This window comes from Pinus tabuliformis, chromosome 6 (genome assembly GCF_031772625.1).
Source record: "Pinus tabuliformis cultivar Carrire ecotype Pingquan chromosome 6, CPIR1, whole genome shotgun sequence".
Taxonomy (NCBI): domain Eukaryota; kingdom Viridiplantae; phylum Streptophyta; class Pinopsida; order Pinales; family Pinaceae; genus Pinus; species Pinus tabuliformis.
Genome location: NC_142292.1, coordinates 1,444,234,121 through 1,444,259,140, shown reverse-complemented (window position 1 = coordinate 1,444,259,140; position 25,020 = coordinate 1,444,234,121).

The following is a 25,020-nucleotide window of genomic DNA, read 5'->3' as shown; positions in this document are numbered from 1 at the left end:
GTGTAAAAGGAAATTATACAAATGGGTGTAAAAGGAAATTGATAAATTCAATAGCAATTTTGAAAAGTACAAAGTGATATTAGTTGTGAAAGAATATTTTGATGTTGCCAAAACACATTTGAGTTGAATGCAAATGGGTATTTAAGGAAAAGATAAATTCAATAACATCTTTGAAAAATACAAGGTGATATTGGTTTTGAAAGAATATTTTGAAGTTGTAAAAACTACTAAGAATGATATCAAAGTATGGTTGCTTAATGGATGAACAAGGAGATGCAAATGGGTGTAAAAGGAAAAGATAAATTCAAGAGAATTTTTGAAAAGTACAAGGTGAAATTAGTTGCGAAAGAATATTTTGAAGTTGTCAAAACACATTTGAGTTGAATGCAAATGGGTGTTTTGAAGTTGTCAAAACACAAATGAGTTGAGATGGGGAGCTGTTAGAGGTATGCTTAGAGGATCCAAGTTAGAGTGGAAATTTTAGATGGGGAGGTTTTAGAGGTATGCTTAGAGGATCCAAGTTAGAGTGGAAATTCTAGATAGAAAACCTACTTAATAAGTTTTTTACACTGATCTTTAGGAAAAGGAAAAGACGAGTATTAGTGTGAAAGCAATGTCTTCATTAAAAGAAAGCCATTGATTTAAAATATTCACATGTGTTAGAGGATAAATTTTTGAACTTGGATAATAAGGTAGTGAAATGTATCTTCATTAATTAGATGGGTTGGTGGTTGGTGTGTGTGAAAGCATACGAGCTTTGTGATCACGTAGATGAAAACCTTTTAGAATATAATTAAAAAACGACAAAAGTCTTGTCCCATAGTTGCTTATCGCTAGAATGAGATCATGTAGATGAAAACCTTATAAGAATATAATTTTAAAAAGCCAAAAGTCTTGTCTCATGGTTGCTTATAGCTAGAATAGGGATTAGAAAAGCACACTATATCTGTTATGGGATCATGTAGATGAACACCTTATAAGAATATAATTTAAAAAAAAAACAAAAGTCTTGTCCCATAGTTGCTTATAGCTAGGATAGGGATTAGAAAAGCACACTATATTTGTTATTTCCAACTAGGAAGATCTATTAAAACTATGGGCATTATATTTTTATTATTATATAAAAATACAGAATAGAATTGTATTATTGTTAGTAATTTATAAAAGGGATATTATATATAATAAAATATAATTGTATTCTATTAAAGCTTAATTTATTAAAAAGGATATATGTAGTAATTAAGTTGTTATAGTAGGAGGTTCTCCATATTCTCCTTAACATAATAATTATAAATTTAATATGTAACTATGGTTAGTGACTAAGAAAAACGAAGCTGGAATTGTTTTTAAAGTTATGAAAACTATCTTACTTTCTCATTTAGATTAAGAAATATTCTTTGTAACATAATAATTATAAATTTAATATGTAACTATGGTTAGTGACTAAGAAAACTGAAACTGGAATTGTTTTTAAAGTTATGAAAACTACCTTACTTTCTCATTTACTTTCTCATTTAGATTAAGAAAAGTATTGGATGGATTTGATTTGATGTGGTATGTCCTATGTTGGATGGATTTGATTATAGGTATTTGATGTCTTAGGTATTCATGGGCCTCACTTAATCAGGGAAGAAGAGAAAGAGAAAATAGAAGGCAACCTATATTGATGAGCGAAAGTTAGTCCATATTTTGATGCAGAAGATGCAAGTCCTCTCAAAGCCTGTGGTTGCAAATGTTGTCTGAATTCTTTAAAATAGAACTTTAAATAAAAAAGACGCTGCAGAAATACTTAAAATGTTATAGCTTTAAGCTTAAATCTATGTGCTGACTCAAAACCCTAAGTACCTGTCAAAATGTAAGAAAGGGATAATTGCATCCGTAAATTTGAGTACAATGGACAGGTATAATTTTAGGCTGGTGGCTTTAAAGGCCAAGCAGCAGAATCTTTGGGGCGTTGAGGTATTAGGAGGCACACGCTTCTAGCGGTTTTGAGGTAGGTATCTATCATTTTCGTTTGCCAGCTAGCTGGTCAAAATTCCTTCACGGCTAGGAATCGCGGGGTAGGTCCCTTAAGGCTCGCAACTACATAGTTCATGAGAGTTAAGAATATAAACAGCCAGGGTCTTGCTGCATTTTCTGAGTCTATTAATGAGAGTCGCCAGCAAGAAGACTATGCCACGGAAAGCATGATAAAATTAAAATAAATTGCAAGACGATTGCAAGGGTTCGAAGCGCGAGGCCACGGGGAGATGGAGAGAAAAGCAGCGACTGTTGAAATACAGCCCAGGAAGAAGATGCGCCTATCTCGGGTCGGCTGACTGCAGGTAAAGATTGTCACAGTAAAAGGGACTTCCTGACAGAAGGGTTAGGTTGTCTGGTCCTACAGCAATCAAATTATATATGACCTACAAGAGAGAGACTATGCCTTGAATTAAATTATTGGCGTGAATTACATGCACCGCTTGGTAATTACCATCGCCATTATCTGCAAATTCGCGTGAATTGCCATCGCCGTTATCTGCAACGCTTATGATAAGTGAGTTAATCGTAGCATAGGCGACTAACTTTAGCCTGATATGCGAAATGTCTGTGCCGGATATGCCATTTGCGTCCGACGCCAACCATTCCTGACGCGGTATTACCGAGTTCATTCCGGGCAACGCAAGTGACCATTGCTGGTTATGTGACCGGCGAGCGGGTACGATATAACGGATATCTGCCTGATATTGGATTTATCGTTCCGGGTTATCTCCGGCGAGATAAGACATGTATACGGGGACAAGAAGTAGCATATCCGGCAGAAATAAGTAACGTTTCAGGCGGATAACTCGCATATCGGGCATAACTAACCCAAATTGCCCAGAAATTACTAGCATATCCGGCAAAGATTGCTCGGATAGCCAGAAATACCTGTCGGAAATAGCTCGCGTTAGGCAAAGGTCGTGTATCGGCGTTGATATTTGGCATATATCACCGCATATCATTCGAATAAGTGGCGTATCACTACCGCGTTGATAGTGAATCACTTATTTATCACTACAGCGTTGATAGCGAATAATAGCGCGTTGATAATGAATAATTCAAGTATCAATAAGGAACTAATATGCATAACAAATGAAATTAATAAACCCTATACGAAACATTCATACGTGAAACCCTAAACCGATCAGATAATGGGCGACCGTAATTCGTGACTATTACTGAACCATAGAGGACGATGATCAAATTTTGAATAGGTACCAGTGGAGGGTACCTATTCAAACTTGGGAACTCGATTGAGGCTCTAAGGCTGTATTCGGGTGCGCACGTAAGACCCATAAGGCTCTAAGTATGTATTCAGGTGTGCACGTAAGACCCATAGCAGGGAGTGGAGTGAGGGTTGTGAGTATAGGAAGCATGAGAAATGGAAGAAGCAGAGAAGGCACCTCGATTCAGCTGTGCACGTAAGACCCATAATGTCACGCCCCAATTCTTTTTTTGTTAAATTGGCTAGGTGCGGCACCGCCTAAGTTATTAAGATGTTCCATCGTTAATAAACTTTACGAACTACGCCTTAGAAATTCATAATACACATGAATTCATATTATTAATGTGCGGAAACCGTCAACAATATAAAGATAATAAAACCAACTCGGCAATAATAATAATCAATCTCTTTTATTATATATGCGAAGTTACATGACTGGGAGTCGCGCTCAACCGGCGTTCCATAAACGGGAGGGCGCCCACCCGTGCAAGAGCGCACGGCGGTCTACCAAGACTCCACCAAAATACACTTTTACAACATATAACGCATACACCTCTTGTGTCGTTGGGCGGGTGGGCGCACCCGTGCACGAACCCACCACCGAACCGCAACACACAACAAAGATATGCAACCGTGTGGTGGCGACCGTTTGCACCACACAACCGACTCACACCCGGAACAATGCCCGACTCGGCGGGCTCATCCACCAGCTCGTCGTTTTACCCCTACGCACTTCTTTTCTGCGCACTCCACTTGTGCGATGAAGCAAGAGCGAAGTTCGTTGATGCAAATGAACCGCAGGTCGCCCATGTTTATACGCACACTAGCTTGTGCGTTGTCTCCTGGCCGACGCTACAAACATAACGATGAACGCCCCTTACTTAGTTTCTCCACCGTCGGCTCGCTCTAAGTTTGGTTACGCTCATCGCTCACCCATCCATCGCATATAAACATGGCTCGCTCGCCCATAACTCGTGCGCCTCTTATGCGATGGTGACCAACACTTAGTCATTTTTGCGAGTTGGAGGAGCGCGCGCCCGGTATGAACCGCAGGGCGTTACATCCTCCCCCACCAGAAGTCATTGTCGTCCCGACAATTCCTGCTCTCCTCTTCAACTTCCTGTCATACTTCGCGATATTGTTCTTCCATCTCCAAAGTGAATCCTCCGTCTCCCAGCTGTCCTCCTTCGGTGCATCCTTCCATCTGCAAAGAAATTCCCGTCGCATGTGGCAACCAACTCTTGTAGTTTTGAGACTCAAAATCTTCTCTAACTCTAGTCCTGGTCTGTCCACAATCCCGGCTGGTCCTCTCGTCGGTTCAACCATCTCTGGATGGTCTGAATCAAGTCTACATCTCTTCAACTGACTCACATGGAAAACTGGGTGTTTCATGTTCATATGGCGTGGAAGCTCCAGCTCGTAAGAAACTTCCCCCACTCTCTTCTTCACTCGGAATGGTCCCTCATACTTCCGTGTCAGTTTGCTCGTCGTCCCCTTGGCTGGCTGAAACTGCTCCCTGGTAATCCTGAGAAACACCATATCTCCCACACCGAAGTGTGCCTCCCGTCTTCCACGATCAGCATACTTTTTCATCCTCCTTGCAGCATCGTGCAAGCATAACCGTGCTAACTCCAAGGTCTCCTCCCAAGCCTTCATGAACTTCGTCGCATGAGGACTTCTCCAGAAGCCTCCCGTCACTACGGTATGCGATGCAACCGGCATCTGTCCATTTACCAACTCAAATGGACTATACCCCGTCACAGAACTCTTTTGAATATTGTAGCTAAACTGAGCAATATCCAAGAGTTCGGGCCAATTCTTCTGATCAGCCGTCACATAATGTCGCAAGTAGTCCTCCAGCAATGCGTTGATCCTCTCGGTCTACCCATTTGTCTGCGGATGGTAACTCGAACTCATCAACAACTCTGTCCCGACCAACTTGAACAATGTGGTCCAAAATCTCCCTGTAAATCGCGGATCTCTATCCGACACAATACTCAAAGGCATCCCCCAATACTTCACTATGTTCTTAAAGAACAACTTCGATGTCCGCTCGGCTCCACAAGGTATCTTTGTAGGAACAAAGACAGCATACTTGGAAAAATGATCAACCACGACCATAATCCCATTATACCTCTGAACCTGTGGTAACTGAGTGATGAAGTCCATTGAGACACTCATCCACGGCCTCTCTGGAATCGGTAAAGGCTACAACAGTCCTCCTTGTCTCTGAGTATCCGATTTGTCCTGCTGACAAATGATGCACGTATTTACATACTCCTCTACATCCTCTCTCATCTTCTCCCAAAAGAATCCTCTCTCCAACAATGCCAAAGAACAACGCTGCCCTGGGTGGCCAGCCCACGGAGAATCGTGGCACTCCTTCAAAAGGTACCTCCTGAGTCCGGATGACTTTGGAACATAGAGTCGGTTTCCAAAGAACAAGAACCCGTCTCGTAGAAAGAACTTTCGTGTCTTCCCTTCCTTTATCTGCTTCACTATATTCTACGCCAAAGTATCGGTTTCAACACTTCCCTTGATCTTATTCTGCATCTCTTCTGACATCTAAACTCGACTCCTACTCCTTGTTGCTCGGTCTTCTTCCTCCTCCAATGCTACAAGTTGTCCCTTCCTACTAAGGGCATCTGCTACCGCATTGTGTCTACCCGGTCTATACTCGATAGTCATGTCAAATTCTGCCAAGAAGTCCTGCCAATGAGCTTGCTTTGCAGAAAGCTTCGGTTGTAATGCAAAATAACTTGCTGCAACGTTGTCCGTCTTGACAACAAACGGCTTCCCAATCAGGTAATGCCTCCACACATGAAGACAATGGATGATGGCAGTCATCTCCTTCTCATGGTCCGGATACCTCCGTTCTGTATCATGCAACTTTCGACTCTCATACGCCACCGGATGCCCATCCTGCATAAGAATTCCTCCTATGGCAAAATCTGAAGCATCAGTGTGTACCTCAAACGGTCTCTCGAAGTCAGGCAACTTCAGTATCGGTGTTGTAACCATCCTCTTCTTCAAGTCATCAAATGCCTCTTGACATTTGCTCGTCCAACTCCACCTCTTGTCTTTCTTCAATAAGTCTGTCAGTGCCGATGTCACCTTGGAGTACCCCTCTACAAACTTCCGTTGGTAGTTGGTCATGCCCAAAAACACCCTCATCTCATGGACATTCTTCGGTTCAACCCAATCCTCAATCGCCTTCACTCTGCTCGGCTCCATCCGTATGTACCCTTGACCAACAATATGCCCAAGGAACGGAATCTCGGTCTGAGCGAACACACACTTAGACTTCTTCAAGAACAACTGATTTGCCTTCAGTGCCTCGAATACCATCGCCAACTGTTTCTTATGATCCTCCATGTTGTCACTGAACACCACTATATCGTCCAAGTATACTACTACGAATGAATCCAAGTATGGTCGTAGAACATCGTTCATCAAAGTGCAAAACGTAGTAGGAGAATTACACAACCCGAATGGCATAACAAGGAACTCAAAGCTACCATACCTTGTTACTATCGTGGTCTTCTTCTCGTCTCCTTCAGCTATCCGCACCTGATAATATCCATGCCTCAAGTCTAGCTTGGAAAACACTCGGGCTTTCGCAAGCTTGTCAAAGCAATCAGCAGCCAATGGCAAAGGATACCTGTTCCTTACCGTCTGCTTGTTCAATGCATGGTAATCACAGCACATCCGTAGCTCATTCGAATCCTTCTTCCGTTGGAACAATACTGGAGCTCCATAAGGGGACCTTGAAGGTCTAATGAAACCTGCCTCAGTTAACTCCTTTAACTGGTGTTTCAATTCCTCCAACTCAGGCCCTAACAATCGATAAGGTGCTTTAGTCGGGGGTTGCTTTCCTGGCTCAAGCTCAATGCTATGGTCCACTGCACGCCTTGGTGGAAGTTTCTTCGGAAGCTCATCAGGCATCAAATCCGCATACTTGGTAAGCACATCAGATATCTCAGCTGGAACAGGCGTCCCCACTCCATCACCTTCAACATCCTTGAACATCACCGCATATGTCTCCATATTTGAATCCTTCATAGCCTTCTCCAAACTCAGTGCCGAAACATGCTGCACCTTGACTTCCCTCCTTTGCCTATGAGTGGGCAAAGTCCAAGTTTGTGACTGTCCAACCAGCACCACCTCATCACAGAAGGGGACAACAATAGCCTTGTTGCCCTTCAAGAAATCCTGTCCGAGTATCATATCAAAGTCGTTCATCTCCATCACCGTGAAGTCCAACTGACCTTTCCAGTCTTTTATTTGCACAGGTACATCGTGTACCAAACCCGCCACCTTAGCTCTAGAGTTCACTGCCTTGACCTCCATATTCGATGGGGTGATCGTTAGCCCAGCCTCTTTTGCCAACCGTGTCGTCATAAAGTTATGTGTGGCACCTGTGTCCACCAGAGCTTGAATGGTCTTGCCATGAACCATCAAGTCCACGAAACCCAGACGGTTCATCCATGAGTTCTCCATAACCTTATCAGCTTCACCTGTCATGAGCAACCCTGCTCTCTCAGGCTTCATCATTTCACCTTCACTTCGTTCAGCAGCTTCAACATCCCGTGAACCTGCTCTGATACCACCTGTCAAGGTTGGTATCAGCTTTTCGTCAAGCTTCTTCAACCCTGAATTTGCTCTGATACCACCTGTCACGCCCCAATTCTTTTTTCGTTAAATTGGCCGGGTGCGGCACTGCCTAAGTTATTAAGATGTTCCATCGTTAATAAACTTTACGAACTACGCCTTAACAATTCATAATACACATGAATTCATATTATTAATGTGCGGAAACCATCAACAATATAAAGATAATAAAACCAACTTGGCAATAATAATAATCAATCTCTTTTATTATATATGCGAAGTTACATGACCGGGAGCCGCGCTCAACCGGCGTTCCATAAACGGGAGGGCGCCCGCCCGTGCAAGAGCGCACAGCGGTCTACCAAGACTCCACCAAAATACAATTTTACAACATATAACGCATACACCTCTTGTGTCGTTGGGCGGGTGGGCGCACCCGTGCATGAACCCACTGCCGAACCGCAACACACAACAAAGATATGCAACCGTGTGGTGGCGACCGTTCGCACCACACAACCGAATCACACTCGGAACAATGCGCGACTCGACGGGCTCATCCACCAGCTCGTCGTTTTACCCCTACGCACTTCTTTTCTGTGCACTCCATTTGTGCGATGAAGCAAGAGCGAAGTTCGTTGATGCAAATGAACCGCAGGTCGCCCATGTTTATACGCACACTAGCTTGTACGTTGTCTCCTAGCCGACGCTACAAACATAATGATGAACGCCCCTTACTTAGTTTCTCCACCGTCGGCTCGCTCTAAGTTTGGTTACGCTCATCGCTCACCCATCCATCGCATATAAACATGGCTCGCTCGCCCATAACTCGCACGCCTCTTATGCGATGGTGACCAACACTTAGTCATTTTTGCGAGTTGGAGGAGCGCGCGCCCGGTATGAACCGCAGGGCGTTACACATAAGGCTCTAAGGTTGTATTCAAGTGCGCACGTAAGACATGGAAGCGTGAGAAATGGAAGAAGCATAGAAGGTCGTAGCTCCCTTCAGATGGACAAACTTCTTCTCATTGAACTCACAGGCACATGTCAGCCTCATGCCACGCCTCACCAGCATGAATGACGCGTGTTTGCTTGCCATTTTTTATCTTATATAATGTTTATCATATATCGAATTAGGGTTTCTTTTTATATTTGCAGTAATGTGAGTGAGGATTTTTTTTATCAGATGTGTAATTTTTTTTAATAACTTAGATGTTCTTTGGTAGTAGTTTCTGAAACCAAAAGTAAAGCCTGACAATTTGTCAAACAAAAAAATGAAGACATATACTTAATATTAGACATGTATCAAATAAGTCATGTTTAATGGTTGAAAGCCCTCTACTTTACTATTATCAGAGTAAAAAATAAATAAACAAAGGTAATAAATAACAAATAAATGATGTGTCCTTTTTTGGGTGAAAGGGATATTTTAAAAATTATTATTACTTTAATAAGTGTAATTATTTTAAAATAGGAATTTAAGAATTTTAATTTAGTCATCAATAATTATTAGGTGGATAGTAAGATTTAACCTTTATGGAATTATCAAAATAAAAAATAAATTTAAACAAAGGTAATAAAAAAGAAATAAATGGTGCGTCATTTATTTTGGTGAAAGGGTGCTTTAAAATTTATTATTACTTTGATAAGTGTATTTATATTAAGAATAAGAATTTTAGAATTTTAATTTAATCATCAATAGTTATCATCACGTAGATAGTAAGATTTAACTTTTATGGAATGTTTGAGAACATTAATTGTACCATACACAAATCAAAGAGTAAGATTTGTCTCCAAAGTAATTATGTTATTTTTGTCATTCTAATTAAGTTAATTAAATAAATAAAAAACTTATATAAACAAGTGTCATATCAAGCGAGTTATGATTTTATGGGCATGTGGTATAGATAAACCATTATATTGTAATAAAGCATATTTACAAATTAAGAAGTAAAATGGAAATATTTTGATCATCAATTGATGTCCATGGACGTTTTACTAACCATTTAATTTATGATGATGATTATTATTATTATTAACGTCCACTAATACCAATGCAGCATATCGAACCTCAAGAAAAGAAAAAGAATCTAATTGTGATTCTTCAAAATCTTGTTTCTATGATCAAAGAAAATGGAAATAAGTGCTCCAAGATCGCTATAGTTGGGTTGGCATAATAAGTCAAGAAGATTGGAAGTGTGGTGGATGTTAGGGAATTGAGAGCTAATGTCAGTAAGAGTCAGGCAATCTAAAATAAAGTGCTTTTCATCTTCTACCATTTTAGTATTGCAAATCTGACATATTCTATTTTTCCATGGAGTCTTGGGAGTAGACCACCACCCGGTTTCACTTTGAAGCTCATGAGAATTAGTTCTTATTCTTGGGATGTTCATTTTTTTTCTTAGTGTTTGTTAACACAAAGAAATAATTCTAGTTATCACAGGTGGGGTTAATCATCTCTTTATAGTATCTTAACGTCCTTTTACTCTCCAACTCCTTATCATCCCACAACTTGTCTTCAAAATTGGAGGTAATAACATCTTTGACACTATCCTTGCTTCCCATGATGATCTCCTCCTTAATCCTCCAATGGTTGAGTTAGGACTGGGCATCCTTATGCCACTCATGCTTGAGGAGAAGGTGGGGGTTTTGATTATAGTTAGAAGAAATTTTCAGGAGCCTCTTGGGGTCCATGTTGTAAAGGTTCTTCTTATACATCAGATATCTAAACATAGTTGTACTTTCAATGTGAGACAAGACAACTTTGATCAAGAGGATAGGATAGGGAGTATTTCCCTTTATATTTAGGTTGTAGGTTATGAATTTCTTTTGAATCATCTCAATCTTTATCCATGACTCTCTGAATATACTGCAACCCCAAACTTCATATTCATATAAGGCAACAAGAGTGACGAGAGTCTCAAAGAGGAACCTCTTTTTACTCCAAAGGCAAAGATCGACCAACTTACAATTGTTTTCAAGCTCATAATAAGTTTTCCAACTTCCAATAATCCTTTTCTCGATGCTATAATTCCAGTTGAGTTGATGAGGAAAGTCAATACCCAAATATTTATAAGAAGAAACCCACTCTAAACAATGGTTATCATAAACTAAACTAACATGAGTGATCCTTTTAGATTTAATGATCATGGCTTTAGTCTTGTCACTATGATACCCATCTTGGAGTTGTAGAGATAAAAATATAAATAGTATATATATTTTTAAAGTTAGAAAAAGGACAATAATTTATTCTCTCCTTTTTCATTAATATCTAACAATTTTGATTCTTTTTATTTAAAAATAGATTGAATTATTTACATTTTAAAAGGAAGGTTTGGTTTTGACTCTACCACAAAACACAATGAAAAAAATAAAATTTTATTATATTGATAAAACTTAGATTTTTGATAAATTCCAATATTGTCATTAAATTAATTTATTCATTTTTTTTGGTTGAAGTTTTTGTATAAAATAAAATGAAAGGAAAAATGTATTAATGAAAAGTTAAGAGATATTTATTCTCAAATTGATTAATATAAATATTGAATAATTTTCTTCATATAGGTAATATTTTCTAATTAATAATTTGGCTAAACAAAAATTTAATTATTATGTTAATTTCTGTGGTGAACCATGATGTCCATCAATCCCCACAGCTATGAAAACCTGAGAAAATAAAGGCCGAAGTAAAAAGTTACATTCTAAAAGTGGGGAAGCCAAAAAATTCCGAAATGGCACTGCTGACACATTCATTCTCCTTGACCACGTCATGAATTTCTTGAAGAAGTTTTTCTTCAACGCCCGGATTCTTGCAAAGCAAATGAAAAAACCAACAAAGAGTAACTGCAGCCGTCTCCCCGACATCTAACATTAAATTCAGCATAATATCTCGGAGATTCAGAGTATCTCTCGTTGTTCCTCAGTTAATGCAATAAAGCGAGACAGCATATCTGGTTTCACCAACAAATATATTTGGAGGACAATTAAAGAGAGACAAAGTTTTGAGTACCAGCGCTAGCAGACAGTAAAAAAGTGAAAACACAATTTCTAAATCAAGACCAAGGTTGTTGTGAATATTCCCTTACAAAGTTTTTCTGTAGAGAAATTTCCTGTTTTCATCTTTGAATAACTTTAGAGACGAAGTCATCCACCGTTTTAATGTTACCCTTCAGGGTGGCCTCTGAAAGAATATTGAATTATCTTTTTAGCTTCCAAGTAACACCAAAGAAACGAAACTGAAGTGCAGTAACTATGACATCAACAACAATTGCAAAAGATGCTTCTTCTCTGATGTTGGTATTTGATAAGCGGTTGATATCCACCCCATTGTTGCTCTCAGCATGACGCCCTATTCAGATTAATAAATAAGAAAGTATGGGTACAGTCAATTCATAATATGATTCTGCACCATCGTAATTGCTGGAACTATGTTAACCTAAGAGATAACAGCGAATTCAATTGTAATTATAAAACTTTCGCAGCGTATGAACTATGTGAAGGATGTAACATGCCTGCATCTCTACTGTTTGGCTTGTTCTACAAGCTTCCAGTAGAATTCTGGAGACTTTCACTGCAGTCTCCCGAAAAACAACACTGCTGAAATCTTTCAAAACTTAGGTGGTGAATCTGTGAGTAGCGAATTTCCGTTGTTGTCTCCACGGCTCCCCGTCAGCGTTGAAAATACCATCCCCTAGAAACTCTTTGAAAAGGTCATACTGCCACTTTCCCTGTAAAAAAATTGAAAACAATGAAAATATAAGAATATGACAACAACAATACTTAGAATACCTGAACGAATCTACACAGCAAAGCTGACCTTGATGTAGTTTGCAAAATTGGTGGTAAAAACATTGTTGAAGGTAGTTATTCTGTATGTTTTGTGGCGTCTGTGATGCCGAAGAATAAATTAAGGGAAGCGTTTCAAATGGATCATCGCATCAACCATCGTTGCAGCTACAGGTGGACATAATCCATCCCTGTGGTTCACTTTTAAAAAAATGATGACCTAACAGGCATAGTGTTAGAGTTGCCGCCACATACTCCATGCCATGGCTTTATTAAACGGTTGATATGAAATGAAATTGCTATGCTAAACAATGAATGATATCAAACGAAATTGCTATGGTGCCAATTTAACATCCAAAGGCATCACTCTAGTATCACTAGTCTACGTTAGAGCTAGGTGTGACAACTAACAGCATAGGTTTATTTTAGTCTACGGTTAGAGCTCTAACCTATTTTAACCCGTTTTAGTCTACCAGTTAGAGCTAGGTGTGATAACTATAAACATATATTTATTTTAAATAAGGATTTAATGGATCTAATTTTTTTATGTGCAAAATTTTTTATGACGTAATATTATTTAAATGTTTGTATAGTTATTTAATTTCTTTTTTATTTTTGGATTTTTAAAATTTTTATTTGGGTGGATATGAGCAAAATTTAAATTTTGAGGATGGACCTACAACGTTACACATCATACTGGGCGGTAGAATGAGCTTCTAGACTCAAATATATATTTTTATTTACCCATTAATGCGGGGTGTTATATATTTATTATTACCTAATGTAATTGCTTAAATCTAATGTTGGACATATACAACACAATACATTAATAAGTTAATAACATAATAGCACAATAAATATTTTTTTGTCATGGGTGATCTAGACCCTCACACTGAAATTCAATACAAATTTACACTATGTTGGATGATACTTGCACCATTTGATTCAACCACGATGGCATTGATGGTCTTGGAGCACTCGTTAGTACCAAGTTCATGTGGGTAGACACATCACATGTGATATTATACAAATTGGGGAGACACATCACAGGTGATATTATACAAATTGGGGAGAGTGACATCATAGGTGATATATAGCTAGCAATTGCACCAGATGTTGCAAAGGAAAAGTAGTAAAGCATAAATTTGAGAAGAATTTTGACATATAAAAAATCACTAAAGACAAAAAGTAAGATAATATACAAGATGAGGAGCAAGGTACATGCATCAAGTAAAGCACAGTGAAGGCATTTATACATATATTTCAAAGTCATGATCCCATATAACTGGTTGGGCTTCCTTTTAATTTCATGTCCCATATTTTCTCATACAATTGACCCATTTATGCTAGCAACCATACATAATACAAACAGAGACTAGCCTACTTTCAAAAACTACAAAGACGTGTTTTACATTATTGTACTCTCCTGAACGTTTGCAATCATTGTTCTGCGTTTCTTTACTTCACTTTTCAAAACATCTAATAAAACATTTGAACAGTACCTTGTGTCCTAGGGTTGCATATAAAGATAAGAATGGCAATGTTTCTCACTTTATTTAGATGATCAACGATGGGCAAGTCATATTGCCTTGGGGAGAGACTAACATTCACTATAATTCAATCAAAATTTCCAATTGTTGTTCTACATTATAATAGAGAGACTATATTCTCTATGAACTTTTCAAAATAATTCATGAAGCACTCCAACGATAGCCCTTTGTACAATGATTGCACACACTCTAGGAAAAGACCTGAACTACATCCTCTCCCTTTTTCTTGTCATATTTTTATTGAGGTATATGTAAACCTTGAGTTGCAAGAGTGGCTATTAACTTCAAGGGATTTGACTAGATTTGACCCTGTGACCTATGGTAGTAAAAAAGCTAGAAGTAGTAAGGTAGTGAATATAAATTCAATGTGCAAAAGAAAATTAGGAGAGTGAGAAAAAATTAGAGTACATTATTTTTAAATTTAATGAATCGTGAGGTACTCAGAAGATCTTGAAGAATCTTCAAAGGTTAGAGGGCAAGAATAATAAAAGATGATAATACTGAGTATTGAAGAAAGGAAATAAAATAATTTCAAATGTCATAATGAATGTTAAATTAATGTATCTTCTCCGATGTCTAATGCTTTAAAGGTAGTTTCATAAGTGAAGGTTCATTTGTTAGGTATCTTTTGTGAGTTATAGGTGTTCATGCTATTTTTTGAAACAAGGGGGAAGAGGTTAGGAGAGAGTCGGGGTATTATGTCTCATGTCAAATCCTTTCAAGGAAATTTCATAAGTGAAGGTTTATTTGTTAGGTATCTTTTGTGAGTTGTGGGTGTTCAAGCCATTTTTTGAAACAAGAGGGAAAAGCTGAGGAGAGAGTTAAGGTATTATGTCTCATTCTTCAATTTGGTTTTTCTAGTGTTGTTGCAACTTGCAACTCTAAATGCGCATTAATGGAAATAATTTTAGTCATATATATTAACTAAAAACACACCAAGGGCTTGATTGGTTGTTTATGTGGGGATGGTGATATCCTCCCAACCAAAGTTCAATTCCTCATAAGTGTGTGTTTTATCCCATCAAACAATGTGGTTATTCTAGCCATTTTGTCTGTATTGATGTGCATTTTCTCTAAAGTCTAATACAATATTCCAAATATTTACACATGCTCAGTGCTCAACCCTTAAATTATATAGAAGAATTTCTACTTCTATTTCATATTTCTATGTTCCGAGTGATTGAAAGAGATATGGAGTTGACATGGTGCAATTCTTCATATGAAGAATAGTATGAATGTTGATGTTTCCATGACCTTTTTTTTTGTTAATTTATAAATTCTCTTATGTTGTTTATTTTCAATGTCCTAAGAAAATGGTCTTAGGTTATCACTAACGACTTGGTGTATAGACAAAGTTTGTACATCATATTTTGTTTGTCTTAAATTACTCTGGAACTAATTGTTTCTCTATGTGCTTTTTCCATTAGTAAGATGTTTCCTTTGATTGAAAACGCTATGATCTTCCTATCAAGTCATATGTGGGTCAAGCACTATGATCTTACTGTCATGTAATATGTGGGCAAGCACTTTCTTTACTATCAATGTCCCCTGTTATATGTTGAATCCTATGTTCGTGAAGTAGCACTAAGATTCTTCATCTTTAGAGTCTCAAATTTTCTCTATCATGTGCCCTAATCTGATGTAGTGATAAAAAATAGAGTGCTTGGTCCAGAAGCTGACTTGTCTTCAAGCCCTTTTCCCTTCATCTTTTAACTCTTTACCAAACTTTATTCTTATCATTCCTTCCATTAGTTTCACAAACACCAAGCTGATCATTATTATTATGTAGTTCCCTAGGTTCTTCTTCTCCCTTCCTCTGAAGATTGATATAATAAGGCTTGTTGTCCATTATTTTGGAACTTGAAAGGCCTTCCTAGATTATTTCAATGATTTTTTTTATAAGCGTTTTCATTGAGTTTTGCTGATAAGTGTGTCTAATATATTCTTGTCTCGATTTGAGGTGTTCTGCAGAGAGGCATTTGATATCATTTACTGCTCCTATAGCTACCCTCTTTATACATTTTCTAGTTCCTCTCTTTTCAAACATTCCCTTGTGGACTCCTTCTATCTAGTGCACTTCTTCCCAATTGCCCCATTCCCCATACCTTGCTCAATTTGCACAAAAAAAAAATGTCTATTCAATAATTCTCATGATTCCAGTTAAGTTTAATTTCTCTATAGGGGATGTTTGGTTTCTACAGGGCTTTAACACATAACACAAAAGTTATATGCATAATCTACTTAAAATTTAAACTCTTATGCACTTTTTACCAAATTTCCTTGTTATCATTCCTTCCATGGGTTTCACAAACACCAAGTTGATCATTATTGTTATGTAGTTCCCTAGGCTCTTCTTCTCCATTCCTTTGAAGATTGATATAATAATACTTGTTGTCTAGTATGTTGGAACTTGAAAGGCCTTCCAAGATCATTTCATTGAGATTTACTGATAAGCGTTTTCATTGAGTTTTGGTGATAAGCGTGGCTGATATATTCTTGCCCCATTGTGAGGTCTTCTGCTTGGAGCCATTTGATATCCTTGTCTTTCCCTGTAGCTACCCTTTTTATACCTTCTTCTAGTTCCTATCTTGTCAAACATTCCTACCAAGGGCTTAAATGGTTTCTTAAGTGGGGATGGTGATATCCTCCCAACCAAAGTTCAAATCCTGATAAGTGTGTGCTTTATCCTATGAAACAATGTGGTTGTTCTGGCCATTTTTCTGTATCGATGTGAATTTTATCTCAAGTAATATCTGAAATATTTACACTTGCTCAGTGCTCATCCATTAAATTATTATAGAAACATTTTCTTCTTATACTTCATCTTTCTATGTTCCCAGTGATTGAAAGAGATGTTGCAAAGGAAACATCATAAGGGGATAGTATGCAGAAGAAGAGAATAACAAAATTAAAGAAATTGGAACTTGATGAATTAATAAATATGTTAAACTTTGTAGCTACATATTTAAAAGGATAGACAAGAATCTTTGCAAGCTTGTTGAAAACAAGGGAACTCACTCAAATAAAGAAATATTTGTAGTTGTATACACCTAATAGGACAACTAATTATGAAAAAAAATCGTTGGAACAATATAAAAGAACTCAAAACCCTGCTAAATAAATAAATATGTTACAAATTTATAGAAAGGATAAAAGAGCATCTTTGCAAGCCTCTTTAAAACAAGGTAACTTTCTCAAATATAAAATTATTTTTGGTTTTTTACACCTAAATTTTCAATTTTCAACAAAAGCCAAACAAGATAACTAATTACGAAAAAATATCACTCAAACAAAATAAAAGAACTCAGTAACTTACTAAATAAATAAATATGTTACAACTTTGTAGCTAGATCTCATCATAATATTTTTGAATTCTGCATGATTATATTGGTTTCTTTTGTTATAAAGGTAGCTTCATTGAAATATTTTGAACATAGTATCCATATTACTTTGCTAATAAGATTGAGTTACTTGTTGGTAGTAGCTATCCTTGTAGGGTAATAAGGACTGCCTAGAAATCCAATCACTAGATTATTGGTCATCTTTTTCATTTGAATCCATCATGATTACTCTGCAAGTGCCTCTTAAAAAATATGAAGGTACTTGATTCGGACCGAGGATACAAAAATAGGAGCATACCAAGCCATTTCACTAAATTAGATAACCTCCCTTCATGGTAAGTTGAAACTCTAAAATGTGTTCCATTGACTAGAAAAAAGCCACTGTTGTCTCTACTTTTAAGAACAATTATCATAGTATTTGGTTTCATTTCATCAAAAGAGACCATATTAATTTTAAGGTATCCAGGAAAACAAGCGCATCACCAACAATTTTGCTACATCACACATCAACAATTTACTCATTTTATGATTGCATAATATCATTTTGTTTGGAAATACATAAATCAACATTACTCAAAATACAATAAATATTACCGATGTATACTTCAATTTGAATAAAACTCTACTCATAAAAGGATCCTTTATGCAAAAATTGCAAGTTTTTCTCTGTCCAAGAATGAAAAATGTGTTAATTAAGTCTACATTTGGATTCTAGAAAAAAAAATTCAGGTAGGGTTGGTAGGTGAGATCATCTTATTAGTTTCCTTTTCACTCAAGTGAATTAGTCTATAAGAAACCAATTTTTACATTTATCCTTGTTGATATTTATGTTATAAAGCAAGGAATCATTGAGAAATTGCTACAGATATCGGGAAACACTGGGCTTCTGTAAATGTATCGAGAATATGAATAAGATCACCGTTGAAGAAGAAATTGAGTAAATTAGGTCTTAACTTGAGTTTCTTGAGCTAATAGGCCATGTCCAAAATATATACTTTAAAATGTATCTTCTTTATACAAGACAAATATGGGAATGATTATAAGGTTTTAAATAATAAGGAAATTGGTATGGGGACCTTAACCAAAATTAAGGAAGATAAGGGAATTATACCATAAATGGATCTTTAAGGCTCATTAGCAATGACCATAACGTCAAACCATAATAATACTATTTAGAGGTGGTGTTGGCCTCAAATTGGAATATGAGTACCATTATGAAGTCATGTGTGTTAGAATGGTTGTCTAACAACATTGGTTTAGGTCAAGGGAGGAAAATTTATGTGTTTGGTCCTTGATGAAGTCTTAAAGGATCAAGGGCCTTGAGCCATTAGCTATCATTAGTGGAGAAATCTAGGGAATTAGAACACTAATGGACTGTGATAAAGGTATTGAACTATAACACAAACCCTATGAAGGGAATCTTTTGCACATGGGTGGGAAGGGGATGCTATTAGAAATTTTATGTTTATAAGGGATTGGTGTTAGGGCCTTGACCACAATTAGGGAGGGGGGAAATAAGGTCCTTCATCTCTAAGGTAATTTTATGGGACATGAAAACCACCACAAATGTCTTTAGGAATTATCTTTGTCCTTTATTGGGATATCCAAACTAGTATGGTGCTTTCCACATGATCAATGGATCTTAGGTGTTTTACCAGAAATGAAGTTTCTAAGGCCTTTTTCCTTTAGCTAGTCCTCAAACTACCATACAAACCCAAACTATTGACCTATTTTTGGGATGTGTGCATCATTAGAAGATTTTATGTACCTGACATGGGTTTGAGGACCTTAATCATTGTTAATGAAGGAAATTAATGGCTATATAATGAAAATTAATCTTTTAGGGCTTATAATCATTGGCCTATAAATAAGATATGGGTACCATTATAAAGTTTCAGACAAAATGGGTTAAGGTCATATAGATTAAGCCTAAAATTTAAGGACATTTAGGAAGGACCATACTCTCATTATAACAAGTGAATAATTTTAGTCCTAATTTTGTCAACTTGGGATTCCACATTGTTAAAGTCCTTATAGAGTATCCAATTGACCTTTGACAAGTGTTCAACCAATGAATTCTAGTGTGAGGCACATCCCTTCACCACAATGGTTGAGTAAATATTTGCAAGGGAAAGAACCTTGCCTCCTATTTATGGAGGCACACACCACTTAGTTAAATGGTTTGATACCTTGATCAATTACACATGCTCTGAAGTTGGGTGAGATAAGAGTGGCTACCCACCTTGAATTTCTTCATGCAAGGTTTGAAAATTTATTGTGCCAGACAATATATGAGATAAGGTCGATCTTGAGGTAACACTAATAATTTAATTCTTATAGGAAAGGATGTAAAATAAATGTACAAATTATTCTCACCATGATATTCTTGAGTGGCCCTGTAATACCCTTTACACACTAAGATGAAACTTTCATGGGTAACATTCTATGATAACTTCCATTCCCTCCCCATCCTTACCACTAAGCAACTGGTAGGAGTTACATGATAAAATGTTTTTCTTCACTAGCACTTGCAAAACCCATTGGTCCATGGTATTTATTTTTGGTATTTTTTATTTTTATTTTGAATCTACATTGTGTTGCCTATGAAGACTCAAAGGTAGTCATTAGGCCCTTCAATTACTACCACTAGAAAACATAACAACCCAGGAAAATCAATGTGTATTTTACACATTATAAAAATGTCTAGCTTTGAGGTTGCTAGCTCTGCATTAGTTGAATCCTTAGCTTAGGTGCTGGGGAGCCATGCCATTTTTTCCTTTCTTAACAACTTGAGTCCATTCTCCATCTTCACCAAAGGCTAAAGTCTTCCATGTTGATAAATTTGTGGTTGGAGGGTTGGGGCAGGAGGGGGAAAGTGGGCAGGGAGAGAGTGGGCGTGAAAGGGGGTGTGCGGAAAGAGGAGTATATCAAAGGAGTCAACATTAGTAAATGAAGGGAAATACATAATATTATGGAAAGGAATTTGAAAATGAAAGCAAATATTCAACAAGTTGATATAGTAAACATATTTATGTTAAGCCTAGAGTCAACTTTGACAAAAACTATTCCCCCAACATCATGTCAATTAAGCCAAGGCCCTCTATGCCAATCAAGTGGAAAATGTTGTTAGTTGCAATAATAAGTATGAAACAATGGGTAGTTATTATGGCGATGACACTCAATCTTACATAGTCAACTCCTATCGACCCCAACCTTCATTATTGTCACTCCCTCCATCCCTAGAGCTACCTATAATAGAAGGTGGTGATTCCCTGAAAGGGAGACATTAGTTATAGTGGTATTGTAGCTTACTTTCATAAAAAAATGATGACTTCAAGTGAATTATGATAGATGTAAATCTATAAAACATATCTGAGATTGTTTCCATATAAGAACAAGCTTAGGTTAGCCCATTTAGAATTGTTTCTAAGAATATATAGACATAAAGAAACATGAACAAGATCATATGAATAAGAGGTGGGCAACATTAATAAGAAAAACAAGAAAGTGTGTCCATGGAAACATTGCTATTATAGCCATTAAAACAAAAGCGTAAAATAACCCATAAACTAGAAAATAAATATAAAATAGATGGAATGAAAAGAAAATCTACCTAAAAGAAGCAAAAGACCCAAGGAAGGAATATTTAAAAATAGATAAAGAGCAAAGAAAGTAACAAACGAAATCGACCCCAAAAATCTAAGATAAAAGTCTTAAGCCTTTTATAACCCTAAACCAAGAATACACTTAAAAAGAACAATAAAAACATCTAAAGTAAACATCATAAATTTCCTCTATCTAACTATAATTCTAAGAATACCTCATAAAATTCATAAACCATAACAAAACATCAAATAATAAAAATAAATGAACATTAAATTTAATGTTAATAAAAATAAATAAATTAAAAATAAACATGAAATAATCATTTTTTTTAAAGCCTCCTAGATTTATAAAAAATAAAATTTTAATAATATATTCCATATAAATTTAATAATTATTATTTCATATAAAAATGATTAATTCTTTAAAGGAGAAATTATATAAAACAAATTTACCACCTTATTTTAAAATAATTAATAACTATATTAAAAAAAATCAACATTAAAATATAATAAAACATTAAAATATAACCTAGAAAACATTAAAACCTCATTCAAGAAAAATGGTCCACTCCCTAATGAAAATTCAAGCTTACAAGAAAATATAAATATTTAATAGGAGAGCAGATTAAAAAAACAAAAATACTACAATCAAGATATGTGAAATAAGAAAAATCTAAAATTCTTCGATGAATATTTTTTTCAGGAAGAAAAAGCATGATATATTCATAAAAGAAGATTACATATTGCAAATGCAAGAAGCATTATGCAGAAACGTGGACCGAGTCACATACAAAAATACTCCAAAAGGAGTATCCAGAAAAGCCCTCAGACAGGGTAGCAGATAAAGGAATAAACCCCAGAAAATCTGCTTTAACAGATCCCAAATAAAGCCCCAAAAAGCCAATATTGTGCCCTAGAAACAAGGCATCCCATCGATAAGGTGCAAAGGTGGCACCAAGCAGACAAGCATCTGAAGATAGGAAAAGAGAGCAACCAGCGTTAGATCTGTCTGCCCAATACGAAAGGAGAGGCACAAAATGAGGAAGAGAGAAGCAAAAGTAGCCACTCCTTCCCCGCCCCCTCAAACTCTCCACCCGAATTAGACGAGAAACAGAGGAAGAAACACTGCCTCAATCATCAACATCTGCCTGCAGAAAAGGGCCATCGAAATCATCCATAGAAGCGACACGAAACATAGCAGAGCACCGCTGTTCCCTCAACGCTCCAGATGATATGCCGCGGCCAGAACAATCCAAACTGCCGCCAAGAAGGAGAAGACCCACCGGAGCAGGGGCGTCACTGGGGGCAGAGGCGGCAAGGGAAGCCACCTCGCCCCCACTTAGAGAAAACTAAAAGACCAGAAGATGAAACGATCCTGCAAGATGAAACCCTCTCTACTTGCCTCTCGCCGCTCGACTCAAGAGAGTCGGCACGTCATGTCGATCGCCGCTCGCCTCTGGAGAAGCCCTCGCTGCCTGTGGAGAAAACCTCGCTAATCGCCGCTCTGGAGAAGCCCTCACTGCCTGTTGTTAACCGTTTCCTGCTCCGGGAACTCTGTCTGTCGCTGCCTGCCTGCTATCCGTTGTCACTACCTGCCTGTTTTGCGCTGCCTCTGTCTGCTATGCTATCCGCTGCCCCTTGTCTGCTACGTCTACTATGCTATCTGCTGCCCCTGTCTCCTATCTCACTTCTTTACCTGCAAAAGCAAGAAAGACCCAGGAGCATCCAGTCGACTTTCTCGTTGAACCTGCAGAAAACCCCAAACAATAAATCTGGCAACAAAAACCCAGCAAACTACACCAAGGAAGAATCCTCGTAGCTCACCGCTCGCTCGCTGAAAACACCTCGTTGTTGTCTGGACTCTTCACTCAGTGTTGTTGCATAAGCGAAAATGGATGCCCTGGTTCGCCGCTCACCACTCGCCCTCGAAAAATCTAAAACTAGCCATGATCTTGCTGTAGCGCTGCACCCAAAACGTGAACACCTCGCCATTGATTGGATTCTTCACTCGGTGCTGTCACATGTGCGAAAATGGACACCCTGGTTCTCCGCTCGCCGCTCCAGCGACTTCCCTCAAGAACCTCGCCCTCGAAAAACTAAACTTAGTCGTGTTCTTGCTAAAGCGCTGCACCCAGACTGAAAAACACCTCGTCGTTGTCTGGATTCTTCACTCAGTGCTGTCACCTGTGCGAAAGTGGATGCCCTGGTTCGCTGCTCGCCACTCCGTTCTTCCATGAGCACTTCATTACTTATCCCTAACCTCCTGTTGAAAAAATATGTTGTCCTATCGAAATTATGAAAACCAAATTAGGGTTCTCCTAGATAAATATATCGTTAGAAGAACAAATAGATTAGATGTATATTTGAGTTTATATTGATTGGAAATTTAAATATATAATATATTATAAGAACACACTAACTAACTCCACAAATCATAGAAATTATAAGAACACAATAACTAACTCGACAAATCATAGAAACTATAAGAACACAATAACTAACTCGGTAAAGGTACTCAATAATTAAATAAGCAATAAACAGAAACTAACAGCTTCCAGTCTTCCAAGTTGCACGGCCAAGTCAAATTTGTAAACAGGCTGAGTAGCCAATTCAAGAGCTTCCTCCAACATTCCCGAGACCCAAGAAAACGAGCCACACTTATACAAAATTCATGATACAACTCAAGTCAGAAATTTTCAATATAGACAAAAATTTCCCGTGGATCAAGTGCAAAGATCCCCATATAAACATGAAATCTGAATCCCTAACAATGAATCATTTAAAAAACATAATAATCCCTCAACATATTTTACAAGAATTCGGGAACAACACAGAACTCTGAAGTACTTTCACTGCATTATTTTAATGGGTTATAATTATTTTTATTTATATTTATATTTTAAAAATAAACTGTTACACAAATCAAGATTCTGTGATTTAATGGTGGAAGGACTCCTAATGTTTAAAAATAGAGGAAAAACTTCCCATGTTTAATTAAAGGTAAAGAATAGTACAAAGTGGTATATAAAAGAGTTTTTCTCCTTGTCAAAGGGAAACTGCCTTATAGATTGATAATTACTATAGATATATTTGAAATTTGAGTTTACAAAACGAGGGATAAATACAATTTTATCATAATTTTAGAAATAAAATATTCAATTTTAATATAAATATTATTATTTTAAATTTAATTTATTAATATTAAGTATTATAGTCAACGCGTGTATTTGTTGTTAGAGTGAACCAAGTGGAGAATGGCCACCTGGTTGTGCCAGTCGGCCGGACCGGAGCAATAGTGGCGAGCTAACCGGAGCACTAGGGAGGCGCTGACAGCCCATGTGAAGTTCACATGGCGGGATCAACGTGGCTAGCAGCAATTGATTCACGGGTTTCCATAAAAATAATTACCGTTAATTACCTTTCATTGACTCACGGGTTTCCATAAAAATAATGGAGTTGTCTATAATGCGATTTTTTGAGATTCCGGTGACATCCGGCGGAAGAAATTGAGATGAAATCATGATTTGTTGCAGTTAAAATAGTTTTTTAACTGCATATTCGGATTCAGCACCCTGAAAAACCCCTGGGACGCTTTCATTGTGCAGAAACTAGTTATCAAACTTCGATTTCAATAAATTACTGCCGGATTTTCACCGGAAAAAATCACCGGAAAGACTTTCAAAAAGTCGCGTTAAAGACTACGTCAAAAATAATTACATTTGTATCAAAACTCGGAAGGATTGCAGGCACCAGGGCATAATAACTTCATTATAATACCCAACCTAGAAGGCATGCTCATTATACCCTTTTTAAACTTGTCAAAATGACCATATGTTTATTATGCCTCGGGTAATGTTGGGGTTGAGAATCCCAAAGCGAACCTA